This window comes from Pinus tabuliformis, chromosome X, assembly GCF_031772625.1.
Source record: "Pinus tabuliformis cultivar Carrire ecotype Pingquan chromosome X, CPIR1, whole genome shotgun sequence".
NCBI classification, from domain to species: domain Eukaryota; kingdom Viridiplantae; phylum Streptophyta; class Pinopsida; order Pinales; family Pinaceae; genus Pinus; species Pinus tabuliformis.
Genome location: NC_142308.1, coordinates 575,681,387 through 575,706,236, shown reverse-complemented (window position 1 = coordinate 575,706,236; position 24,850 = coordinate 575,681,387).

Here is a 24,850-nt window from a genome sequence, read left to right as displayed (position 1 = left end):
AAGGGCATATTCAAGTCTCAATACATAGAACAACATCCTGTTGGCTCTGAAGTATGATACTACAAATTCGATTTTTCTTGCAAAAGACAAACTTGTATTCTCCTCTTCTATAGTGATTTCAAATCTGATACAATATAGAAATTCCTTGTAGATTCATACTGAAAATTGTAATATGCTAAAACAATTGACTTGAATCTACTCTACTCATCAGTGGAAACAATAAACAATCGATGAAATCATGAAGCATATAAGAGAAAGAATTCAATCACATATAACACAATGATTTCTTGGGGAAAGCCACAACTAAAACCCCATGTTATTTGTATATTGCATTAATCAGAAAATATGAGAAGATTACAATTATTTGATCAAGCTCATGCAACCTCTACACTATCTCTATCTATCTCACTGTTTCCTAGACAAGCTAAAGCCAATATTTTCTTTCTTGCCCAAGTCCCTATTTCCTTGCATTGTTCCTTAAGGAATTATCCCCTATTTAATTGGGAAATTCCTCAATTATGAATTGTGCAATCCTCATAGGAATTCCTCTGATTTCATGCACCATCAGTTTAATTTAGATGATTTTAAAACTGATAGTACATTGTCCCTGAACTCTAATATCAACTAGCTCTTTCTCTAATTTGACATGCATCAGTTAATTATGAGTGAATCTTTAGTTTACTGGTTGATTACTGCAGGTAGCACCACACTGCACTTCAGGCAGCACCACAGTGTACTTCAGGCAGCACCCCACTGTACTTTAGGAAAAACCCCACTGTACTTCAGGCAACACCACACTCGACTGCAGGAAGCACCTCGGTGGGCTACAAGCAACACGACACTACTAGACCTCCCACTAGTTCCTCCATCAGTTGGAACTAGTTTAATAGACTTTAACTCAGTTAGACTGAATTAAATAATTACAACTCAAAATAAACTCAACTACTGCTCCTAATTGTAGGAGACACTCTACATGACTCTAGTTAGACCCTCAACTCAAATTAACTAAGCCAACTACGTCAAATTAACGTAGTTAACTATTACAAGTTGTCATGAGATGTGGAATTACAATTTTATCCCAATTTTATTCAAGGACAAAATTAAATTAGGATTTTCTTGTTGCATTTTCAATAGTTGATCCAAAGAAGGTTAGGGCCATTGTAAATTGACCCATACCAAAGTATTTATTTGTTATTCTTTCATTCATGGGAATCATGGGATACTAACGAAGATTTATAGAGGGATTCTCGAAACTAGCATATCCTATCACCTCTCTACAAAAAAAGGGAGTAAAAATTGAATGGATTACCAAATGTCATGAGAGTTTTGATAGGTTGAAACGTGTACTCACAGTGGCTCCCATTTTAAAACTTGTAGATCCAAATAAAGAATTCACATTTTTCATCGATGCCTGTATGAGTCTAGGAAGTTGAAAACACATGAAAGGAATTATGTTATATACAATTTAGAGTTATTTGTTGTCATACATGCCTTAAAAATGTGGAGGCATTATTTGTTAGGAAATAAATTCACTTTGGTAACCGATCATATCAGCCTAAAATATCTCTTCAACCAACCTGATCTCAATGCTAGGCAAGCTAGGTGGATGGTGTTTCTTAGTGAGTTTGAATTTAACATTAGACACATAAAAGGGAAAGAAAACAAGATAGCAAATGCTTTGAGCAGACATGCCTACACTCTAATGGAAGTGTCTATTAGTAGTGTTAATATATATTTGATAGAGAAAATTAGGAATTCCATAACCAGTGACCCAAAATACTTGGAAATTCAACAAAAATTACAGTAGATTAACATTCCTGGTTATGCAGAAAATTCTAAAAATTTGTTGATTTACAGAAACGATTGTATGTTCCAAATGTACATGCCTTGAAACAAATGATACTTGATGAATATCATAAGAAACCTTATGCAGGACATCTGGGGAACCAAAAAATGATTACAACATTAAGGAAGAATTTTTTTGTCCACGTATGAAGAAAAATGTGGCTGAATATTTATCAAAATGCTTAGAGTGTCAACAGGTAAAGGTTGAACATTAACAACCTATCGGGTTGTTGAATCCACTACCTATGCTTGAATGGAAGTGGGAAATAATTTGTTTAGATTTTATCACAGGATTAATGAGGCCCAAGAGGCAACACGACTCCATCATGGTGGTGGTGGATATATTATGTAAGGAAACCCATTTTATACTGGTACAATCCACTTATGGTACAACACAGATTGTTAATATATTCGTGAAGGATAATTTTTTATTACATGGAGTACCCAAGATGATAGTGTCTGATAGGGATGCCAAATTCGTCTCAAAATTTTGGAAGGCATTATTTGTCCACATGGGAACTCAGTTAAATTTCAGAACTACATATCATCCCCAAACTGAGAGGACCAATCAAATTTTAGAGGACATTCTAAGGGTGTATGTCATGGACAGACCTACTAAATGGGAAGAATTTATGCATCTAGCAGAATTTGCCTATAATAACAATTATCAAACATCCATAAAAATCAGCCCTTTTGAATCCATGTATGGAAGAAAATTCCATACACCTCTCAGTTGGAGTCAGCCGGAGGATAGGTTGATACTAGGACCAGATGCTTTGCAGGAAATCGAGCAAACAATACGGAGGATTCAATAAAACATTAAAACCGCACAAGACAAACAAAAAATCTATGCAGACAAAAAAAGAACACACAGAGAGTTTAAAATTGAAATCATGTTTATTTTAGGGTAAAACCAAGGAAAAGTACATTAAGAATAGGAATCTGTCCAAAATTGGCACCACAATTTTGTGGGTCGTTTGAAATTTTGGACAGGATTGTGCCCGTAGCTTATCAATTAGCATCACCCAGTCACATCAAATTTCATGATGTTTTTAATGTATCTTTACTTAATAAATATGTACATGACGACTCTCATATAATTGATTGGAAAATGCTACAGGTGGAACCCGAAGGAGACTTTCTGGCAGAATTGCTCGGTATCCTAGATCGGAAAGAGACTTTGCTCCAGATTCGAGTTTTCGTTCAGGTTAAAGTGCAATGGCACTTTACTCCCGAAGAGGCTACATGGGAGTGGGAATATGAGATGCAAAATAATTATCCAGCACTATTCCAGAGGGAAATAAACACCGAAGACGGTGTGAATTAAAAGGGTCGAAGAATGTAATACCCCTCCATTGCTGTAATGTTGTTTTTTTGTTCATACTAAATGATGTTAGTAGGAATGGATGAAAAGTCGTGTAGTACTTTGAAATTTTTATATAAATAAATATATAATTTTATTGGTAATTAAATAAATGGGATTGAAGTACTTGGGAATGAAAAACTTCAATATGAGATTCTTTCCAAAGGAAGAAAAACAAAAATCTCATTGGTAAATTAGATTTGGATAATTCTTTCATGATAAATATTCTAGATAAGATTCTAGATAAGCTTTAATGGATAAGAGAGAAAATCCATTAAATCGCTTAGCTTGGGAAATATGCTAAACCTGGATAATCATAAAGCATCGCGGGAGAGAAAGGCGGGTTTTTAAGGAAAATCCTAGGCAAGTGGATGTTAAGGACCGCAAAAGTGGGATGTTGCTAAAAGAAAAATTTATCATGAAAGAAAGGTATAAAATACCTATGGAAGGGATCAATAAAGGTTATTGATACCCTGGCAAGAACTTCTCAGCTCAGGGTTGAACTGGGGGATTGGAGTTCAAGGTTGGGTGGTGAAAAGTGTGAGATTCCCAAGTGCTCCCCTATCAACAATTCTGGTTGGATTACTTTTTCTATGTGATTTTATTCATTTTATTTCATTTGATTCGATTATATTTCAACATTGTTACATGATTAGTCTTAAGTAGATGTTGCACCCAGAATTATTAATAATACCAATTTACTTGTTAGGAAATTCAGTTTAATGCAGAAACATGGGTATTCAGTGATTCGAAAGGTGATTTTGTTTTAGGGTTGAGTTTACTATTCTATTAGAATGCATGTGCTCTATTATCGCAGATCTAGCAGTGTGAAATAATAATATGTTTCTATAATGCATGTAAATGACAAACATTAGTTTAGTCGCTATTAAAGAAAAAAAATGATAGGAATTTAAGTATTAAGCTAGCGCGCTGAGTGTAGTACTCAATATTTATAGGATTTTCTTTTTGTTTTGGTATGTGGAAAATAAACCTATACATTTATAAAAGGCAACTGTTAAGTGTGTTGGAAGAAATCAAATATGATATGAGACCGATAAGGAAGTTGTAAGGGACAATTATAAAGCAATTATCAGAGTCTTAAATATACAGTTCTTTAATCAATGTTTTTGTTGAATACTGGAAAAAACTTAACTTCAGTAATATATAGATACTAAGACGCGACATGCCAAAAGCCATGTACATGAATAGAAATAAAAGAAACAAAAGTAAACTCTAGAGGGAATCAGTCAAACTTAATTTCTCCACCCATCACATAACCGAAATTACTAACGGTCATGATTCTAGTCCTACACGCAGATGTAATACTTATCAGAAATAAGTTAACATTATTGATTCTTCATGAAAAGAATTGGAGAACAAACAGTATACTCGAACACCAAGCAAGAATATCTAAAGCATCTACTTCTAAATATATAGGAAGGACTAGCTGAATCAATTAACAAATATTACTAGGAAGGAAATGGAGTAGGCATGAAGAATTTACAAAAACATTGGTAGAAAATTAAAAATTCTTCCTATTGCCTAGCAACAGAGGCAAATACATCTTTATAAATATGTTTACATGTAATAATTTGGAACTACAACAATTATAATTAGACTGAGGTACATAGACGTAAGTGGTAAAATTCCACCATTATAAATTGACATCAATACAGATGCAGAACACGCCCATTCAACATATGTATACAACCATTTAACCTATACGACACAAAGAGTGAGAATAGAGATCCGAATATATATATAAACACATGTAAAACTTCAGGGTGCAGAATTACATCACTGTCATTCGGAATAAGAAAAAAAAAAAGAAATTTCCTAAAGTAGGCCATAACCAAAATGTAGTCATTAAGTATACAAAATTTTAAACGCATTGTTCCTATCACGAATTACATAAGGGTTTGTGCATGGTATGAAAACCATGTTAGGTGTTACAAGAGTTCAGAGATTGTGCTCATAAAAATGTAGGGTCGCCTTATTGCAACTTGGAAAAATAAAACCAAAGTCGAGTATAACTCAAGTTGGTATAACAACCACCAGTGAGGAGAATAACGAGAACATAGGGCCTCTACAATTCAATAAAAACTAACAACCAAAATACTCATATGAAACATATAAGGTTGATTCACACACCCAAATCATTTTTGTATCCAAACCCCATTGGTATGCTGAAAAATTGAACCACAAAGAAGGGAATTGAACCAACCCAGTAGCCAAAAGGAATTGCATGCCATTATTGATAATTCCAAACTATTAAGCAAAACGTAGATTGAGGTAGAGGTAATATGCACTTGCAGGATAAGGGAAATGAGGGCATTAGCATTGCGTGAATTACGCTGGAATTTTCACAGAACAAAATTGAATGTAAGAGGTAAAGGAAAAAGAAAAAGTACCTGAACCCTTACCTATTAATGGATGGTATGTCACGAAAGGATATGGGTACTTTTGTATACGCCCCCTCATAGCCACAAAAGTAAACTCTATAGGGAATCAATCAAACTTAATTTCTCTACCCATTACATAACCAAAATTACTAACAGCCAGGATTCTAGTCCTACGCGCAGATGTAATACTTATCGGAAATAAGTTAACATTATTGACACTTCATGAAAATAATTGGAGAAAAAACAATATACTCAAACACCAAGCAAGAATAACTAAATCATAGACTTCTAAATATATAGGAAGGACTAGTTGAATCAATTAACGAATATTACTAGGAAGGAAATGGAGTAGGCATGAAGAATTTACAAAAACATTGGTAGAAAATTAAAAATTCTTCCTATTGCCTAGCGATAGAGTAATGAGCCTCATCGTTGGGTAATTATATGGGCCTTAATTCACCTCCTAGCTTAGTCAAACCAACTTTTCTCACAAATTATTACATGTTTTTGATTATATATTTTTTATGCGATGAGTTAGAGTTGGGTATCATGCCTAGTGGACTAACATGCATTGAATGCAGGATTGAAGGAGAAAATCAAGGAATTTCGGCAAATACTAAGGCTAAAGCTCGAATGGGACAATGGAGAGGGATTTTAGGATGTAAATCCTCCTCATTTACTTCTCCCACATTAAAATATTCCTCCATCCATCACACCATCTTGGAGTGTAAGCAGCCAAGCCATGAGGATTAGAAGGCAGCCAAGCAAGTGAGTGACAAAGAGCTAGTTTATCTCGTGTTCGGGAGCCGAGCCTCCCTAATTTTAAGGAATTCATTGGGGACTTCATTTTATATGTAGATAAGCCTAGAGCCTCATTAGGATTCAAATTTTTGTTGTAAAACTCTAAGCTATGTTCGAGCTCTAGACTTGTGAAAGTTTTATTGATGTAATTTCCTGTTTTGGTAATAAGAATGTGTTTTGTTTTGAGCGAGCATTGAGTTAACTCAGAGGGCTGAAGCTCTTGGGTTAGGGTCCAACCCTAGCAGCCAAGGCTCCTATTTTTTGTATATCTATTTTTAGATTAGTCTCATAGCTTCATTGTTAATTTGCTTTTAGGTGTGTTTTCATTGCAAATAGTGTAGATTGGATTGGTTGTTTATTAGTTTGCTTCCATTTGTGCCTTACTTTAGTAGCATGTTAGCAAGGATAAAAGAAGTACCAAAAGGTTGTCAGTGGGTGTCTTAGCCTCATTTCCTCCCTTTGGTTTCACGATTTGAGGAAGGGACCCTTATGCAGCCCCAAAAACACAGATTTCTATTTCTTGCATAAGCTTTAGAGGTTACTGTATTTAAGTTAGCATTTGATCAATTTTGCAAAGTAGGATTTCATTTCCATCTCTTCTATCTTCATTCTTGTAGTATATCTCATCCATGCTTTCATTCCTTTCAACAACTTTCCTCATGCATAATCTAGGCATTTAGTTCATTAATTCTGCTTTTCTAGCTTATGAGAATGCTCCCTGTTTACATAGATTTTTGGGAATTATAAATGTTTTATGAATAGTAGGTACTTTAGGAGGAGACAAAGAATTCATAGCCAACAACCACCTTCCACTCCATCCACCATAGTCATTCCTTGTTTTCGCCATTTCCTTCACTAGTTTTCATCATTTTTCGTAGAAATTCTTCCAAGCACATTGAGCGAATCCAACCATCCTCCATCTTTGTTGCCGACTTTTGACTGATCCTAGACATTTCATCACTTAATTCCACCATCTACCACCTTCCCTAAGCCTTCCATCACCTCCAACACCTTCCATTTTGCTCTCGGCTGTATCCTGTAGGTTTACAGGGAATCCTGTAGGTTTCTAGTACATCCTGTAGCTTTTCCTGAAATGGCCTATTTTGAGGTCAAATTGAGGGAAAAATTCTAGGAAGCCACCAAAGCCTCGCAAGGGTCTCCCACACCATCCAACCATCTCCTAACCCTTCCAACCATACTCCAACATCCTTAATTCACCTACCACATCACCAAAAAAAATTAGTTTGCATACTTGATTTTGCATGAAAAGACAAAAACAGATTTATTTCAGTCCCTTTATTTGCACATTAATGACGTTTGATGCTTCTTACTTCCATGCTTAGATAGTAGCATTTGGTTCATGATAATTTAGCATTATTGCAAAGCATAGTTTCTTGGCAGTTAATTAGGAAATGGTGTGATTTAGCATTGAATTTCGGTCTTTTCCATTATTGCAGTAGAGTAGCTCTCCCTTAGAGCAGATTTCCCTTTCTTCCATCAAGAAACCAAGCTTCTTCTGAATCCATATAAGTCTGGCTTGAAAACCCTAGTGGTCTCTCACCAACTGAACCGTGACAAAAGGCAGAACCATCACTGTTACTTGTGTATACAACACTGTCACCTCCAAGTTTGTACGAACCCCGGGTTGACAAAGTAAAGCTAGTAGCCCAGGAGTTGCAACATTCTTGCTGCAATATCGACGCTCATCACTTTTTGGTGCCGTTGTCGGGGAGGTGTTTGAGTAATATGTGAATACTGCTTCTTTCTTCTATTTCTTGTCTCTAATATTCTGCCATTAGTTTATTTCTGCAAAAGTAATTTAGTTGCTTCCTTTTTCATTCTACATTTTCTGCTTTCCTTTCCATTTTGCAAGCAAGATTTCAATTCAGCAAGTAGTTTTTCACTCAGTCAGTAGTTTTCATTTAATCAACAATTTCAATTCTGCAAAGTACTTTCCAAGTTTGAAAAAAAAACACAAAACCAACCCAAAAACATTTCCTTTCATGCCTCGTAGGAATAGGGATAACTTAGGGAAATTTTTGCCAAATACCCCCACTACATCAAACAACCAACCTTCCCTCTTCTTCGGTGGTTGTGAACTAGAGGAACCCTTAGGTGAGCAACCTGACATATTTGAAGAACCTACAGGGGAAGAAGAAGAAGAAGAACCCATTCCTATTGAACCAATGGCTGAAAACAGAAATGACAGAGGGAATAGAGAGAGAGTTGAGGGTGCCTTCCCCATCAGGGAAACCAATGGGGACACTAAGATGAAAAATATAAGCCCCTCTGCCCTACCTCATTTCCATGGCTTGACCACAGAAGACCTCGACACTTTCCTATTTGAGTTTGTTGTTATATGCCGAACCTATGACTATACAGATGATGAGCAGAAGTTAAAACTATTTCCATCTACCCTCAAGGATGTAGCATTGTGCTGGTTCATGGGTTTACCTGGGGATAGCATCACAACTTGGGCTTAGATGCAGCAAGCCTTTAACAAAAAGTATCGAGACTACTGTCAGTCAAAGGATACTAAAGAGGAAATTTTTAAGATGACCATAGGCAATGATGAATCCCTAGAGGATTACGAAGAAAGATTCTAGCTTAGTTACAAAAGGGCCAAGTGCACACTTGAACCTGATTCACTAAAGTTGGTCCTGCTTAGTGGAGTAAGGGAAGATCTTCTGGATACCCTACACTTGTTAGCAGGAGGAGATATCTACCAATTACCCTATGAGGATATCAAGACCGTCTTTAGAAACCATTCTAGGGCAACTAGGAAAAAGCATAGGGGTAGTCAACCTATGGTAAGTACATCCTCTTCCAACTCATCTATCAAGGGTGAAATTGGAAACATGTTGGAAGATTTCAAAAGTGAGATGTTGCAAACCCTTGCCTTGCAAATGGACACTATGTGCATTAAGAGAAAGTAGGAGGAAGCAAAGAGAGCCTTGGCCATTTTTTGTCCTAGATGCACCAGGAGGCATCCTAGGAATGAATCTCCATTGAATTCTATTGAATTTAGCTCAGTCTGTGAAGAAAACCACTCCACAGACAAGTGCCCTTCTTTGCATGGACTCAAAGCTGTATATCAAGGAGCTGAAGGGGTTATTGAGCAGCTTTGCTACATAAACCAAAGGAGACCTCATGGGCCTAGACCATACCAGCAGGGCATGTAAGGGTCATCCCATGCATATTACAACTCCAACCAAACCACAACCATACCTTCTTGGGGACCCCTTGCTCATCCTTCTTGGTCTACACCCCCTCCTTAGTCCTTTGCATCTCAATATCACTCCCATCTAGCCAGCTAGTCATTTCAACCATATGCTCTGCCACAACCTCAGTGGAATGCACCGCCCCAGGGGTGGAGACCCTAATACAACAATGCTTCAGCTTTATTTCCTCCACCACCTGCCCAACCATAGTTGTTACACTTTGCTCCACCCAAGCAACCCCAGATGCCTGCCCAGCCAAATCTGAACCTGAACAACAGACAGGTTCAACAAGTATATAGTGGAGAGACATCATATCCAGCTTATGTTGTGGAAATCTAGGAGATTAACTTGAGATCTGAGAGAGTTCTCTCAGATAACCAACCTCCACCTCCACCTAGGGAGGTTGAGGAAGAAAGAGAGGAAAGCATTCTTAAAGTGAATCCACCATTTCCTGAGAGATTAACCCAACCACTCTAGCCTACCCCAGAAGAGACTGAACTTCTGGGAGAATTGAAAAATCTATGTGTAAAGATTCCACTTCTCCAAGCAATAAAAGATGTTCCTATTTACAATAAGTTGATTAAGGAGAAACACTTCAAGTATCCAAGGAGGTGAATAAGAGATGCCCCTACCATTAATGTCATTGGAAAACTGTCCGACTTAATGCTGGGGCAGGTAATGTATCCAAAGTACTTGGACCCTGGAAGCCCCGTAGTAGATGTGCACATCAATGGCACCATTGTCCCACACACCTTGATCAATATTGGGGCTGCCATTAATGTGATGACCAAGGACACCATGCTCAAGCTCAACCTCCAAGGTTCATTGAGGAAGACCACAACAGTTCTGCAACTTGTAGACCGCTCAACAGTGACCCCTAAGGGGATTATGGAGGATGTGATGGTCTCCATTGACTCTTGGGAGTACCCTGCAGATTTCCTAGTTCTCCAGTCTAAGGCCAGGCTTAATGGTTACCCTCTCATCCTTGGGAGACCCTGGTTGACCACTGTCGATGCTTACATTAGCTGCAGAGCTGGGAATATGACCATCAAGAATGGGTATATGTCCAAGAAGTTAGTCCTATACCCTCTTGCTCAGCCATCTCTAGAGCATGTTTTACCTTTATGGTTGGAGGAGGAGGAAGAAGATGAAGTTTATTCCGCCCAACTTTATACTTTAGAAACAACCATGGGAGGTGAACAGCAGGATGAAGATGATTTGATTGAACACCTACTCTAAAGTCCAACTCCTAGTACACTACCCTTAGAATATGTAGTAAAGGAAACCCATAACAATCATCCAATTGACTTATGCTTGGCCGATTCCAACCCCCTCCCTGTCAAAACCATAGAATTCGGCCTTGAGAGAACCTTGAAAATCAATCCATCTCTTTCTGCTCTCCAAGAAAAGATTTTATGCAACATGCTAAATGAACATCTAGATGCCTTTACTTAGAGTTACAAAGAAATGAAGGGAGTACACCCCTCAATGTGTACTCACCACATATACATCAAAGAGGGTTGCAAGCCAGTACGACAACCCCAAAGGAGGATGAATCCAGCTCTTAAAGATATAGTCAAAGAAGAACTGCAAAAACTGCTAGATGCAAGTTTCATTTACCCTATCTCCGACAGTAAGTGGGTCTCTTCTTTGGTGTTAGTTCCAAAGAAAAATGGTAATTGGAGGATTTGTGTCGATTACAGGGAGTTGAACAAAGCGACAAAGAAGGGCCATTTCCCTCTTTCTTTGATGGATTCAACGGGTACAACCAAATCCAGATCAGCCTAGAAAACCAGGATAAAACCACCTTCACTTGTCCTTGGGGTACTTTTGCCTATAGGGTCCTTCCTTTTGGCCTATGCAATGCTCCTGCCACTTTCCAGAGATCAGTCCTGAGTATTTTCGTCGAGTTAGTCCATGATGCGGTGGAAATTTATATGGATGATTTTACACCTTATGGGTGTGATTTTCAAGAGGCTATGTCCAAGCTAGGCAAAGTATTGCACAAATGCATTGAAATGAACTTGTCTCTCAGTCTCAAAAAATGTGAATTATTGATGACTGCAGGGACCGTGCTAGGTCATTTAATATCTTAGCAAGGACTGCAGGTGGACCCAAACAAAATAGCTATCATCCAAAGGGTCCCACCTCCTCAAAAGCAGAGAGATGTTAGAAGTTTCCTAGGGTTAGCTGGATACTACTGAAGGTTCATAAAGGACTTCAACAAGTTGGCCTCTCCTTTATTTGGTTTGTTGGCCAAGGACTCTGAGTTTATATGGTCAAAAAGTTGTCAAGAGGCCTTAAACACCCTAAAGAACAAGTTAACCACTGCATCAATTCTCCGAGGCCCAAATTGGGCCCTTCCCTTTCATATTCATGTTGATGCCTCACACAAAGCCATAGGAGCAGCCCTAGGTCAGATAGATGAAAAATTGCCTTATGTTATCTACTTTATCAGTAAGAATTTGTCAAAGGCTGAACTAAATTACACAGTGACCGAAAAGGAACTCCTGGCTGTTGTGCATTCATTGAAAAAATTTAGGCATTATATTACAGGCTATCAAACATTTGTGCATACTGACCATGCTGCAATCAAATATTTAATGAATAAACCAGATGTGAATGCTCGGATTATAAGATGGTTACTTTTATTATAGCAATTTGATCTAACTATTGTTGATAAGTTTGGTAAGGAAAATGTTGTTGCAAATTTTTTGTCCAGATTAAATTTGCCTGCAGGTGAAGAAGGAATGGTTGATCACCAATTACTAGATGAGCACTTATTTGCTATTTGAGTTCTCTCTCTATGGTTGGCTAATATAGCAAACTATTTGGTATTTGCACAGTTCCCACTGAACTTGTCCTCCAAAGAGGAGAGCAAGATAGTGACGAAGAGCATCCCCTTCACTTGGACTGGGGGCAATCTCTTCAAACTTGGCCCAGATCAAATCTTGAAAAGGTGTGTCAGGGAGGAGGAAGCCTTTGACATCCTTCTGACCTATCATGATGGGCCTTGTGGAGGTCACTTTGCAGCAAAGAGGACAACATTCAAAGTGTTACAAGCAGGCTATTATTGGCCCACTCTTCATCAGGATGTGAAAATATATACTAGTTAGTGTGATTGGTGCCAAAGGATGGGAAGGCCTACTCCAAGAGATGAAATTCCTCTGCAACCTCAGATGACATTTGAGCCATTTGACAAGTGGGGCATGGACTTCATTGGACCTATTGTCCCTCCTTCCAAACAAAAGCAGTACATCATTGTGTGCAATAACTATATGAATAAGTGGGCTGAAACCAAGGAAATTAAGGAAGCAACAAAAGAGAAGGTAGTTGAGTTCCTAAGGGAGAATGTATTTTACAAATTTGGGTACCCTAGAGAGCTGGTCACGGACCAAGGCAACTAGTTCAGCTCCAACATGATTGAGGACTTGCTCGGCCAGCACAAGATCAAGCATAGAACCTCCACTACCTATTATCCATAAGCTAATGGACAAGTAGAGGTGACCAATAGAGTGATGGAGGGCATCTTGACCAAAGTGGTAAGCAACAGCTGGAAGGATTGGGTATATAGACTAGTTGAGGCCACCTGGGCCTATAATACCACCTGGAAGACAACTAGTGGATTCACACCGTTTGAGATGGTCTATGGGAAAAAGGCCTTGTTGTCCATTGAATTTGAGTATAACACATTAAGGATGGTAGCCCAACTAGATCTAGATTTCAACAGTGCACAAAAAGAGAGATTGCTTCAGTTGAATTGTTTGGATGAGTTCAGAATGCAGGCCCTCCTACATACAGAGGTAATTCAACTTCAGAGGAAGATTTGGGATGACAATAACATCAAGGAAAAGCAATTTCAAGAAGGTGATTGGGCTTTGTTATATGATTCTAGGTATAAAGACTTCAAGGGAAATTTAAGGACAAGATGGCTAGGACCTTATGTTGTAGAAAGATGCCATGATAATGGTTCAATACATATCAGAACCATAGATGAAGAGGCCATTCCTTTACATGTTAATGGACACCGACTGAAATTTTACAAGAGACCATTTTCAAAACAAGAATTCATTGATGATATCAATAAAACAGTGATGGTAGTGGAGCAAGTTTCAACTCCTACCTCATCAAATCACTGAGAGAAAAAAGAAAAAGAATAAGGACTCAGGTGAAAACCTCCATGAGGCACCTGAGTCCCACTATCAGGTTGAAAACCTCTTGGGGTGGCCCAATGGTGTCAATATAAAGAAAAGAGAGAGAATAAATGAGAATAAAAAGATCCTTGGGTGAAAACCTCTCTTGAGGTGCCCAGGGAAAACAACTAGGATGAAAACCTCTCAGAGGCAACCTAGTTGTTTTAAAAAAAAAGAGAGAAAAATCATGAAAATTTCTATTTTGCAAGTCAGCAAGAAGGACAATCAGAGAGCAAAGGAGGATCACCAAGAGAGATATTTCACTCACATTTTTTTTTTTCCACTCATTTTTCATTCATCACTCTACCATTTCTCTCATTTTTTCCACTCCTTTCCTTCAATTTACAAGGGGACTGCGTTTTCTACAAGATGCCATGTAAACCTACAAGATCCCTTGAAAACCTACAGGATGATCCTGTGGGCATAGAAGAGAGAACATCATGTTGACGGCAGGAGTGGTACTACTGCTTCCAACTTCATGAATGGGAAGAGGATTTTGGATAAGGCTTGTCCTCGGGAATATCAGGAGCTTTTGATCAATGAGGTCCTGGACCCGATCGCAGTGACACAGAAATCCTACAGGAAGCGATCCTAAAGGAAAAAAATGATCAGTTATGTCAATAAAATAGCACACCTACATCATCATTCCATGACCATACCTATGTCCACCTTCAACACCCCTGCATTCACCCTTAATATATATATATATATATATATAGACACACACACACACACACACACACACACACACACACACACACACATATATATATATATGTGTGTGTGTGTGTGTGTATACACACACACACACACACACACATATATATATATATATATGTGTGTGTGTGTGTGTGTGTGTGTGTATACACACACACACACACACACATATATATATATATATATATCAGTTCAAAAAAATTTCACAGTCTTCGAAAAAGAAGGAAACAGAGAGCAATAGGGAGCATCACCTGAGTATTCCTCGTCCTCCACACTCCTAGTCTCCCTCTCCATCCATGTCACCATCCTCAAACTCCCAGCAGAAGGTATGATTAAGAGTTTTGAGGGAGAAGCAACTACAGGACATCCTGTAGGAAATCCTGTAGTAGCTTATCCCACAGAATACAAATCATAAGAACAGAAAGCTTCCAACATGATGATCCAAGAGCAGAAGGGACTCCAAAGCAACAGCAGTGTCATCATCTTCAACAACAGGTACCTACACCACAAAAAATCATCAGATAACAACAAAAAAAGGGAAGAAGACTAGCATGCAGCTAATACACATAGCAAGCACCTCTGGTATTCAACCACTGCAGCAAGGTATTAAGCACCACAGGTAAGTATCCCGCTCACTCTCTCATGTGCATAATGTAGTCAAAATATGTAAAGGTTACAGGTAAGTTGGTTTATAAGCGAAAGGTGGGCAATTAACTTGGCCACCTTCAATCAGTGAACAAAGACAAAACAATTCGTCCTCTCACACGTGGAAACAATCAACTCAAAAATAGAAAGGCGAAGGATAGAAGCAGTTAAGGCTATGGATGCATGAAGTGGGAGTTGATTATAAGGAAGTGGGGAATGATGAGGTGCTAGTGGGGACGAACGGTCCAAAAATGGAAACCGTACCTCGGCTTCCAGCACACCACCTCACCCCAAATGACCATAAGAGGAAATAATTGTCGTCCCCATGCATTCATGCATTCACTTCCTCAAGGCTTGCTCTCACAAGTCACTCTCATACCCAGGAAACCTACAACAAGGAAGACACCATCATTTTTCTACACAAGAATTCCTACAGGATTGCACAGGAAATCCTACAGGATTGCACACAGGATTCCTACAGGATACACAGAGACAGTCTACAGGATAGGCCGAGAGGATTTTCAGAGGGAAAACTCGAGGGTTGACCACAAAAAACATTATGAAGAGGTAGGCTCTGTAATTACATTCCTCTTTCCAAGTAAATTGAACAAAAACAAATCCTCTAGTTTGAGTGAATTTGGCAGCTGTGCAAGAGAATTGTCCACACAGTCATCTCAGTTTTTTACTTCTGCATTTGAAAATTGTATCAACCATCTCATCTCCTCAAAACCTCACCAACCAAGATGATAGGAGGGTTTAATAAGAGGGATCCCACTAACACTGTGAGAATCCAACAACACCCTCAGGTACTATAAATCTTCACAAGGCATAATTGGATGGGGTTTTTCGAAAAATTAAGAGGCTATGATGATGAGGTGGCCCAAGATTTTGCTCTCTCCCTCATTCCACTCACCAGAATCCATGCCACTGTTGTGGTAAGAGGCCTCTCCATAGAACTCACCCCTAAACTCATTAGCAGAGTTACCACACTTCCCCTAGGAGTACCATGGAGGAAGGAAGACAAAGGAGATAGCCAGGTTGCCAAACCAAAATTCTTTTCAGAAGGTGAGGAACGCACTAAGGACAAAAATGGAGTAAGGAGAGAAAGTCTGCCATATCCCTGGAATGAGGTAAGCTACCAACTTATTAAATACATTTCATGTGAGGGTAGGTATAGTGTGGTCTATGGCTATCATTTTAGGCTTCTTGAAGAATTGAGATTTGGAGTAGAAACACCCCCTCACCACAGGCTCAACATACCATACTTCCTGCTGCAATCACTGATAGACTCAAGCATCAAAGTGCAAGAGGGAAATTCCCAACAGTTAGCTCACCATGGGTTAATTAGAATCCTTATAGAAGATTCCCTCCAAAACCTCAGAATTTCTATACAATGGTTAGTTTTCAGAGACATGCAAGAAGAGGAAGACATCAAAGCTCTCACATATGATGTTAGTCCTACTGTTAGTGAAGAGGGGGAGGAAGAGACTGAAGCAGAGGAAGAAGAAGTAGAATAGGAAGAAGAAGAAACAAAAGGAGATGAAGATGAGATGGATGAAGAAGAATATGGAAAAAAAGAAAATGAGGAAGACGAAGAAGAAGAGGAGAAAGAGAAGGAGGATGATGAAGAAACAGAGGAGGATGTTAAGGAGGAAACTGATAAAGATGATGAGGATCTACAAGAGGAAGAAGAAAGGAAAGACATAGGTGAAGAAAGAAATGGGAAAGAGGGGGCAAAAGACAGGGAGGAGTCACCTAGGGTGTCTCCAGAACCCACTGAGAGAGAGGCAGCAACTGCCCTCACTGCTCTTAGCACCCCCATCAAGCAAAAAGGCAAAAGATAGAGACAGACCCCCTTATATTTCAGGACAAGGAAAAGCACAAGAATAAGGCAGGGGAAACCCAAAACACCAACCAAAATTCCCATTGTGATTGAAGACTCACCTAAACAAAAGGAGAAAATTCCTTCCCCTAAGTCTCCTATCACCTATGTGAGAAGGCCTATGACTAGATCAACCTCCTCCAAGGGAAAAGCAATCCTACAGGATACACAACAAAATCTACAGGAAGCAGAAGTAGTCCTACAGGATACTCTGCTGAACCTACAGGAGACACAAAAATTGGAAAAAGAGGTAGGCCAACAGCGAGGAACTAAAGAAGAGGACCTAGAGTCAAAATAAGCCCCTAACCTAACCTTGACTCCTACTATAGGTTTATTGAAGGAGGCAGGGTCATACCTCAAAAATTTTCTATTCCACTGTTCTTCGAGCTTAAGAAGGAGAGAACCATAACTCACCCATGGATGCAGATCGCAAAATCCAAGGGGGTGGAAGACATTGGGCACATGGTGGAGAAGCTCAAGGAGATGGGTAGAGAGCTAAGTAGCTTGAGATACAGAGAGGCCATAATGAAAAATCAACTAGAAATAGAAAATGGATGGTTGAGAGGACAACTGCAAGAAAGAGAGAATCAATTGGCATGTATGGTTGATCTCTCTCTGGAAGCAATCCAGTGTAGGATTCTAGCTAAATATTATGCCCTATACCTCAAGTAACAGTGGCTGTAGTTCCAGAACAAGACCCCAACACAGAGAGGCATCATGCCATTTCAGGATTACAGGTAGTTCATTGATCTTTGTGATCATACCACACTAGAATATAGGGCCAACATGTCTGAGTTTTATTTGCACAACATGGCCTTAACAAACATGAATGTATGGGACCCTAATGCCAAGCTAGGAGATTTACAGTTGATGGCTTTGGCATCATGGATGAACCATGAGGAATCAAGGGCTGCAGAGATGAAGAAGATATTGGCAAGAGAGAAAACTGAACCTCTTATGATCAGAGCTGAACAGTCAGATCCCATGGCCCTCATCAGTAACCATAATTTGATTGCAAATGATCCTCAGCTTGCACCTAAATATATCACTTCCCAAGAGCAAGAAATTTCACATTTTGAGGACATGTTCAGGCTATTAGGGGATGATAGCATACATGCTTTCCTGAGGAGATGGAACACATTTCCATACAACTTAAAGATAAGAGAGTACCACTCTCCTCAAATATTGAGAGAAGCACTAAACATGACACCCATGTACAAGCAATCTATGTAAAGGCTGAAAGTCAATTGGATTGGCCTGAAACTCAGTCCACCACTACTCTTAGGAATGCTAGAAGGAAGGAAGGAAGAAGAAGAAAAGAGGCAGTGGGAGGAGGTAGAAAGGAAAGTAGGCTTCTATGAACAAGAAGAGGAAACCACAGTAGAAGCATGGGATGTCAGGGAGGCCACTAGATCTATGAAGGATATGGATATTAATTGAGTTTCTCAGAGGATGAGCAAGACTTTCAGTAAGGGGGTGATGATGAGCCTCATCATTGGGTAATTATATGGGTCTTAATTCACCTCCTAGCTTAGTCAAACAAACTTTTCTCACAACTTATTACATGCTTTTGATTATAATTTTTTAATGAGATGAGTTAGAGTTGGATATCATGCCTAGTGGACTAATATGCATTGAATGCGGGGTTGAAGGAGAAAATCAAGGAATTTTGGCAAATACTAAGGTTAAAGTTCGAATGGGACAAGGGAGAGGGATTGTAGGAGGTAAATCCTCCTCATTTACTTCTCCCCCATTCGAATATTCCTCCATCCATCACACCAGCTCAGAGTGCAAGCAGCCAAGCCATGAGGATTAGAAGGCAACCGAGCAAGTGAGAGACAAAGAGCTAGTTTATCTCGAGTTCGGGAACTGAGCCTCCCTAATTTTAAGGAAGTCGTTGGGGACTTCAATTGTATAAGTAGAGAGGCCTAGAGCCTCATTAGGATTCGAATTTTTGTTGTAAAAATCTAAGCTATTTTCGAGCTCCGGACTTGTGAATGTTTTATTAATATAATTTTTTGTTTTGGTAATAAGAATGAGTTTTGTTTTGAGCCAACACTAAGTTAACTTATAGAGCTGAAGCTCTTGGGTTAGGGCCCAAACCTAGCAGCCAAGGCTCCTCTTTCTTGTATCTGTATGTTTAGATTAGTCCCATGTCTTCATTGTTAATTTGCTTTTAGATGTGTTTTCATTGTAAGTAGTGTATATTGGATTGGTTGTTTATTAATTTGCTTTCATTTGTGCCTTACTTTAGTAGCAGGTTAACAGGGATAAAAGGAGTACCACAAGGTTCTCAGAGGGTGTCTTGGCCTCATGTCCTCCTTTTGGGATCATGATTTGAGGAAGGGACCCTTATGCAGCCCCAAAAACATAGATTTCTATTTCTTGCATAAGGTTTAGAGGTTACTATATTTAAGTTAGCATTTGATCAATTTTGCAAAGTAGGATTTCATTGCCATCTCTTCTATCTTCACTCTTGCAGTAGATCTCACCCATGCTTTATTCCTTTCAACAACTCTCCTCATGCATAATGTAGGCAGTTAGTTCATTAATTATGCTTTTCTAGCTTATGAGAATGCTTCTTGTTTACATAGATTTTTGGGAATTATACGTGTTTTATGCAGATCATGTGCTTCAGGAGGAGACAAAGAATTCATAGCCAGCAACCACTTTCCACTCCATCCACCATATTCATTCCTTGTTTTCACCATTTCCTTCACTAGTTTTCATCATTTTTCATAGAAATTCTTCCAAGCACATTAAGTGAATACAACCATCTGCCATCTTTGTTGTTGACTTTTGAGTGATTCTATACCTTCACTCGCTTCATCCCACCCATCTACCACCTTCCCTAAGCCTTCCATCACCTCCAACACCTTCCATTTTTCTCTCAGATGTATCTTGTAGGTTTATAGGGAATCCTATAGGTTTCTAGTACATCCTGTAGGTTTTCCTAAAATGGCCTGTTTTGAGGACAGATTGAGGGAAAACCTTTAGGAAGTCACCAAAATCCTCCCAAGGGTCTCCCACACCATCCAACCATCTCCTAACCCTTCCAGCCATCCTGTAACATCCTTAATTCACCTACCACATCACCAAAAGAAATTAGTTTGCATACTTGATTTTGCATGAAAAGACAAAAAGACAAAAACAAATTTATTTCAGTCCCTTTATTTGCACATTAGTGATGTTTGATGCTTCGTACTTCCATGCTTAGATAGTAGCATTTGGTTAGTGATAATTTAGCATTATTGCAAAGCATAGTTTCTTGGCAGTTAATTAGGAAATGGTGTGATTTAGAATTGAATTTTGGGATTTTCCATTATTGTAGTGGATTAGCTCTCCCTTAGAGTAGATTTCCCTTTCTTCCATCAAGAAACCAATATTCTTTTGACTCCATAGAAGCCTGGCTTGAAAAACCCAGTCCCTTAGAGCAGATTTCCCTTTCTTCCATCAAGAAACCAATATTCTTCTGACTCCATAGAAGTCTGGCTTGAAAAACCGAGTGGTCTCTCGCCAGCTGAACCGTGACAAAAGGCAGAACCATCACTGTTACTTGTGTATATAGCATTGTCACCTCCAAGTTTGCATGAACCCTTGGTTGACAAAGTAAAGATGGTAGCCCAGGAGTTGCAACATTCTTGCCGCAATATTGGTGCTTATCATAGAGGTAGATACATCATTATAAATGTGTTTACATGTAATAATTTAGAACTACAACAATTATAATTATACTGAGGTACATAGATAGAAGTGGTAAAATTCCACCATTATAAATTGACATCAATACAGATGCAGAACACGCCCATTCAACATATATATACAACCATTTAACCTATACGACACAAAGAGTGAGAATAGAGATCTGAATATATATATATATATATATATATATATATATATATATATATATATATATATAAAACTTTAGGGTGCAAGATACCTCACTGTCATTCAGAATAAGAAAAAGGAAGAAATTTCCTGGAGCAGGCCATAACCAAAATGTAGTCATTAATTATACAAAATTTTAAATGCATTGTTCCTATCACAAATTACATAAGGGTTTCTTCATGGTATGAAAACCATGTTGGGTGTTACAACAGTTCAGAGATTGTGCTCATAAAAATGTAGGGTCGCCTTAGTGCAACCTAGAAAAACAAAACCAAAGTCGAGTATAACTCAAGTAGGTCTAGCATCCACCAGTGAGGAGAACAACGAGAATAAAGGACCTCTAAAATTCAATAAAAAATTAACAATCGAAATACTCATGTGAAACGTATAAGGTTGATTCACACACCCAAATCATTTCTGCATCGAAACCCCATTGGTATGTTGAACATTCGAACCACAGAGAGGGGAATTGAACCAACCTAGTAGCCAAAAGGAATTGCATGCCATTATTGGCAATGCCAAACTATTGAGTGAAACGTAGATTGAGGTAGAGGTAATATGCACTTGTAAGATAAGGTAAATGAGGGCATTAGCATTGCATGAATTAAGTTGGAATTTTCGCAGAACAAAATTGAATGTAAGAGGTAAAGGAAAAATAAAAAAGTACCCGAACCCTTACTTGATAATGGATGGTATATCATGAAAGGAGATGGGTACTTTTGTTTATGCCCCTCACAACCACACCTTTGCAAACTCACAACCGAAATGTGAGCACTAGGGTCAGTTAAACTAATACAATAAATAGGAATTCCATAAGGATTTTCCGGTCATAGAATTATAATTATATAAACTATTAAACATTATAAATTACCAGCACACAAGGTAAACTGAAACTCTTAATTACCTGGGCGTAGCTTGTATTCTTTCTCTGGATATTGAGGCCGCCTCATAGAGGAGTCTATACACCAATACCCTTGTATGGACAAGGAGAGAACAAGAGTATGGTAGTCACACATGGATAGAAATGCCAAGCTATGGATAAAATTAAACAACAACAAAAAAATAGTCTAAAATATTGGAATCATACCTTTCCTTTTCTCCAGGGAATGGAGGCCACGAAGTTGAGGGGTCGGTATTTCCACGCTCTATGTATAAAGAAAAAGGAAACCAGAATTGGTAAATCCCCAATCAATGTGAGAAAAAAATCAGTTACATCGGTGGAAAACATTTAACTTTAATTGAACCATGGAAAAAAAACTACCTAGAGGCTAACACAAAATCACATTGACGAAATAAACTCCCAAAGTTGGGCTTCCTGCCTGAATATGGGACTAATCCTATTGTCAGAGTCCTTGGAGAAACATCAAAAGAGTGAATGAGGGAGTGGAAAACCATACATAGAAAAATCGTAACAGACAGGAAATGAAACCAATTAGAAGATTTTTTATTTTATTTTTTATTTTGTAGAAATGCCGGAGGTGGTGGAGGCATGCAGAGTATGCTTGTTTTCATGGCATATGTGCACCCACAAAAATCCAGATGTCGAGTATGGATAAAGAGCGATGTGATGATGCCATCAGACAGAGAGAATGACAAGGAAAATGGCACATTGAATAAACAATTAGGTTCCAAAATGGGTTAGGTCTACGTATAATTAGCGTGATTGTTCGACGGAAATCCCCTCATCCTAACCGTCCAAATGCTGCCACACAACCATCCCAATTCTTCCACGACGGTCACATGGCCTCCATGTGACGGAGGCACACATGGCGGAAGCCAATTTCATGGTGAATCGCCCAAGGAGGAGTGACACAGGAAGTATGGGAATTAGCGAACAAGTTATAAATATCACACCACTTTAGTACATAGTAATTTAATTCAACTGTATCAGATAGTTAAATAATATAAAGAAATTGATCTTAAGGTATGATTTAATTTATATGAGGTGCGTTCTATATAATCATACCAAATGAAATAATGTACAATTGTAAGCTATATATCATATTGCCTTTATTTGGTTAAAATGGTATTTCCCTCATACATACTTGATAACTATATTAAACCTAGAATTAAGATAAATCTCCTGAGTGAAGAGTGAGAGAAATTAATTTTTCTAGGGACAAAGGTAACAATATATAATTTATAAACAAATAGTGTCGATGCTAGAAACAAACTTAGGAAAAGAAAAATAAAATATTTTTCTTGTACTGTGTAAGGAGAGTTGTGACAGATGGTATTAGAGCCCAAGTTCACCACTGGGCCAAGGAACCACTACAGACAATAATAAACATCATTATGTAAACTTGAAAATGTTCATTACGAAGGAAGAACTAATAATAGTTTTCATTTGAATTGCAAGGTAAGCACGTTAACCGATTACAACAAAGATTGCAGAGGAGGCTCCAACTATCACAAGAGGTGAGGACTTGTATGTTGAATTGGGAAATGGAACCACCCCAACAATTACTCAATTCATTGATTTCGTTAGAAATATTCAACAAGAATTGGCATACCTGAGGAGAAACAACGAATGCTTGTTAAAGGCTAGCGAGGAGCAGGAAAGCATGATCTGAGGGTTGACTGAAAAGTCTAGCCATAGAAAGGTGGAACTTGAAATCCTAAAAGGAAATAAAATAGGCACAATATCAAAGAAATGTGAAAGTGGGGGGGAATCTAATGGAACATATCCAAGAATATAGGTGAGAAAGAAACAAATGGAGTTACAAGGGGAATTTAGGAAAATCAAGCCCCCTACTTTTGATGGGGAAGAGGATTATGTGGAAGCATGGTTACTGAATATGACCAAATATTTCCAAGTCTACGAATATGAGAGCAACTTAAAGGCTAGATTGGCCATTTATCAGTCGCAAGGTAAAGCTACTCTCTAGTGGGAGGAAGCTAAAAGTGTTCATCTGTTGGAGGAAATGACAGTAACTTGGGAAGAATTGTGGAAGAAGTTCAAGAACCGATATTTAAGTGAACATTATTATGATGAATGTGCAAAGGAGTTCCATGAGTTAAGGTTGGGAGAGTTAACTATGGATGAATTTGTGGCAAAGTTTACCAATTTACTACGATATTTTCCCTACATTAAAGAAGAAAAGGCAAAGGTACTACAGTTTGTGAATTGTTTTCCTACCATCTACAAGGAATGGATTGAGTTTGACAATCCAAAGACAATGGATGAAGCAGTAAGGAATGTGAGGTTGTGTTACCAACAATTTAAGAATAAAGGAGAATGCTCTAAGTTTTGGCAGAATAAGGATAGAGCCAAAATGGTAGTTGGAGAAAAACGATAGAAACCTAGTTATCTTAAAATGTTTGAAAAGGACCATCAACGGAAAAAGTTCAATAAGGGGAACATAAATCAACCAACACAGTCTCAAGCTAGTTCAAAACCTATGGATCTAAATGGGAAAAATATTAGTGGGGTTAAAGAAAGAGAACCATTGAAGTGTTGAGGGTGTGGTGAACCTCATCTGTTGAGGGATTATCCACATAATCCCATATATGTCCAAAATATATAAGTTGTTCATGAAGCCACTACAATAAATGATATTGCCTGAAATATTCTTAGAATAAGCACCACCTTGGAGGACAGACAAGCGAAACATGAATCAACAATGATTGAAATTGAAGGTATTATTTCCAACCGACCGTGATCCAGGGGCTAGTTTAAGTTAGATTGGACCAAAGGTGGTAGAAAAATGTAAACTTAAAGCTGAAAAATAGAAAACTACCTGGATGGTACAGTTAGCAACTGGCACCAAGAGGAGAGTAACCAGCCAAGTAAAATAGTGTCATCTTGATTTAAATGGCTATTTCATAAAGGTAAACCTAAATGTACTTCCCCTAGGATCATATGATGTACTAATAGGCATGGATTGGTT